The sequence below is a fragment of the Nicotiana tomentosiformis genome, chromosome 8 (genome assembly GCF_000390325.3).
Source record: "Nicotiana tomentosiformis chromosome 8, ASM39032v3, whole genome shotgun sequence".
NCBI lineage: Eukaryota > Viridiplantae > Streptophyta > Magnoliopsida > Solanales > Solanaceae > Nicotiana > Nicotiana tomentosiformis.
In genome coordinates, this window is record NC_090819.1 from 103,428,809 (window position 1) to 103,432,999 (window position 4,191).

At 36.9% G+C, this 4,191-nt stretch overlaps 1 non-coding gene across 1 annotated transcript; it reads right to left on the reverse strand.

The window, feature by feature from the left end:
- Positions 1-2,981: 2,981 nt before the first annotated feature.
- Positions 2,982-3,098, reverse strand: LOC138898304 (U5 spliceosomal RNA). Its single transcript, XR_011410768.1, has one exon. It is a non-coding gene; the product is annotated as a U5 spliceosomal RNA (small nuclear RNA).
- Positions 3,099-4,191: the final 1,093 nt, after the last annotated feature.

Genomic DNA, 4,191 nt, shown 5'->3' on the forward strand with positions numbered 1-4,191 from the left:
TGAGCCGCCCGAAGGTCATTTCACCTGAGAAGTTCATTTTAGATTATCGGTCTGTCTTCTTTGAGGTAAGTATCTTGCCTAACTTCGTGTGGGGGAACTACCCCTTAGGATTTGAGTCTTCTACGCTAATTGTAGTCCGTGTACGCGAGGTGACGAGTACGTACTCGAACTTATTTGTGGAAAGTTGGCCTTTTAGGGTTCTTAGGTCCTTGTATTCACTGATTATGCAGTTGTTATGTTATGAATACATCTCTTAATTACTAGTTTCACCTCTACCTACTTTAATTAGAATTAATTACTTCATGATCCGCCCTTGATGCTTATTTGAGTCATCTGTGCCTTAACTGAAATTGTTATCTCTTATATTGCCATGTTATCTTTCCCCTAACTGCTTATCTTGATTTGCAGTTATAATTATCTCTTTTGTAATTGTTCATCCTTAATTGAGGCTATGATTATCTTTTTGCTGCTTTTCCCTAATTGAATTTGTTGTATCTCTTTCTTAATTGCCAACCTTAAAAGAAGTTAGATATCTTATATTATAGTTGACTTGTCCTTATTTGGAATTATTCGCCTTGTGTTAGCTCCATCGTTGTCGAACTGTACATTGTGGACCATTGTTACATAATATTTCCTTTCTTGTTGAGATGTTCTTATTATGACTAGCATTCTCTATTGTGGCCACTCCTCGTGAATTAATTCCTCCGTTTCTTTGAGTTCTGGAATTTCTGAGTTGATTTAATTGTCGTACCCTTGTATTAGTGTTATTGTTGTTGTTGTTGTTGTTGTACTTGTTGGTCTTGCATATTTACTTTGGGACTACGAGGCGGTACCTCGGGAGATCCCCCTGTCTTGCATATTTACTTTTGGGACTACAAGGCGGTACCTCGGGAGATCCCTTGTTGAGCATTTACTTTTCGGACTACGAGACGGTATCTCGGGAGTGCCATTTGTTGACATCTTTTTGTTATGGGGTTGCACAGGGTTTCTACCGTTCTATTGTTACTATTGATATTTGTACATGCGGGGTGACAATGTGGGATATATATATATATATATATATATATATATGGGTTGCGCATGTGGTGAGACAAGGTGGGAACATTATTATGCACGTGTGGTGAGACAAGGCGGGCATTTACTTTACTATTGCACACGTGGCGAGACAAGGTGGGCTATGTCAAGGATTGATTTGTGATGATTTGTGATGGCCTGGAGCATTCTTGTTGTTGATATTTGTGTAGTGGTATACTTACCTGTGTGAGCTTTATCTTGTGAAAGTTGTGGGAAAACATTCTACGTGTTGTCCGGTCTTTTCCTTATGCTTACTAGCTGGTATAAACTATGTTAGAACACTTGCACAAGCATACATGTAGTTAATCACTCTTATCGGATAAGAGATTTTCTTGATATTGTTGAGTATAAATGCACACCCTTGCTTACTTGCCTTCTATGTGAGAATTGCTCTATTTGGCACGCGAGTCGTTAATGCGATTATGAGGTATAAAGAGGGCACATGATGCCAAGTGTTAGGGTTCAGGTATTGAGACCCGTGAGTTGTGATTTGTCCGAAGTTCGGTACTTCGTGGAATTTATTGACTAAAACCCGGTGTGAAAGCTGTCGTATTGTTGAGTTGTTACTTGTCCTTTCTTTATCTGTGATTATCAGACATGTGTTTCCGTTCTTTCTTCTATGTCATTATTATGGTGTTCCGCTGATAGTTGTTGTTTTCCTTCCTTATTGCAATTACCGTATTAATTGTTACTTTGCGTAGTCTTTATGTAGATATCATACTCTGTTGTTTCTATACTTATACTTGTTCAGGTCATTTAGTCCAATAGGTGTCTTGATTGTTCCTCGTCACTACTCCACTAAGGTTAGTCTTGATACTTGCTGGGTACCGCCGTGGTGTACTCATACTATACTTCTGCACATTTTTGTACAGATCCAGGCATTTCAAAGTCAGTTGATCATTAGCTAGCTGTGCGGATTGTTGCCGTGGAGACAAAAGGTAAATCTGTTGCTGCGTTTGCAGGCTTCGGAGTCACCTTCCTATTTTGTATTCACACTGTTTTACCTATTTCCGAACAGTTGTATTTAGAAATTTGTAGCAATCTCTGTAGAGCTTATGACTTGTACTACCGGTTTTGGGAATTGAAATTTTATAGAGATTTTTATTTCAAAAGTTGATAAATGTTATTTATTATTGTTGTTATTCAGTAAATGTTAGGTTTACCTAGTCCCTAAGACTAGGTGCCATCATGATACCCAACGGAGGAAAAATTGGGTCGTGACATCGTGACATTTATCAAGGCGATCAGGAAAGCTGGGATTGGTGGTATTGTTAGAGATAGCAATGGAGATTTCATATTCACATTCTCTGCCCCGATCCAAGCCAATAGTAGCTCTCAAGCTGAAGCCACAACAGCGAAATTTGGGGTAGAATGGTGAACTCAACATGGCCACTCTAATCTCCATGTGGAGATTGATTCACTTATTGTCACCAACATCCTTATCAAACAAAGCGCCAATCAATGGCATTACTACTATGCTTGACAACACTTTTTTTCTATCTCTCATTGCCTTAGCGAAGCAAACCAAATTGTGGATCTGTTGGTAAATTTGGCTTCTACAAGTGGAAACATGACCTTATATCACTCTCCTCACAACCTTCCTAAAGAGGCAAAGGGGCTGATTCAACTTGACAAATGGCAGATTCCTTCCTTTAGGAGGAGATATGAAAAATATAATTTTTTTGTTAGTTAAGTTAGATTTATGGATGGAAAGGCTTTTGTATAGGCTTCACCTTTCCTTGTTTGCTTGGCAAACTTTTTGTAGACCGGAGGCAAGGTACCATGTCCCCCTCTTGTCATTGTAAGTTATTTAATATACATGGTAGGGGTCCAAACCTAACCCCCCATACCCTAGGCTCACAACCGAAGATGATGGTTTTAACTTTAAAAAAAAAAGAATTGTACGAGGAACTCAAAGAAGAGAACCCCTCCAAAAATAGGCGTATGCCACTAAATGCAGCGCGCACACGGTATTCTTTAGTTAAAGGCGAAAGAATAGTTCGCTCTGTGCTCACTGCGTGGGCTTTGCTGCTCTTCACAGCTGCCATTTTATATGGAACAGCAAGTTCTAGTGTACTCTTCCACTTTCAATGTGGGACTCAACTCACTCCTTTTCCTCCATCAGGTTTTATTGAACTTTGAGGCATCAGTTTCTAAATTGAATTTCCAGTGCAGGTTTAGTTTTTAAGCTTATAAGTAAAGGACCAATTGGCAGAATAAGAAAACAAAGCAACTATTTCTTTGAGTTGGCGTCAATATGGCATTGAATATATCTATATATACCTGGAGCTACCTAGAATTTCGCTTCAAACCACATTCAAGGTAAGTTCTAGATTTTCAAATAAGCAGGAGAACTAAATAATATAAGCTAACCGCACAATACACTTGGAACCAACGATTTCAATCACCAATAAATAAGTATGAGCTTAGAAAGGTAATCATAAAACCCATGAATGGTACTTAATCAAATTCGTCTTTTTTTTAAGTCTCATATTTTTCAAGTCAAATCAAGTTTAGCCAACTTATTTACCAAAACAAATTAAACAACTAAAACTCTTAAAAAAAGGTCGGATTACGACCATGGCAAAGAACCGAACAAGAAATCCATGTTAAGTACATGAAACAAGTCGCTTTAGGAATAAGGAAACTCAAATTTTATCAAGTTTTTTCAGTTTTTTCTTAATTATTATTTTGTTTTTAATAATTTTACTAAAAACATATTTTTTCAATTGTAACATATCCTTTCTTTTTTTTACCTTTTTCTTTTTACAGAGAAATTTTATTTGTAAAGAAACACATATATAACATACATATTCTTCTACCCCCAAGCTTAAATAATATCATGTCCTCATGATAAACAAATTAAAAATAAAAGGAGATAAAGGAGCTTCCCTTATTTTTTTCGATTCTGTCTTCATTTCCTTTTTCTTGGCTTCTCAAGGTTTTTCTCATATAACAAAGACAAGATTATGACAAAGAATATGTTCTTTTTCATGATAGGAGAAAACTTTCATTGTTGAAATCATGGGAGTAATTCTTTATCATGGCAAAATATATTAATACATACTACATACACACACACACACACACACACACACACACACACATATATATATA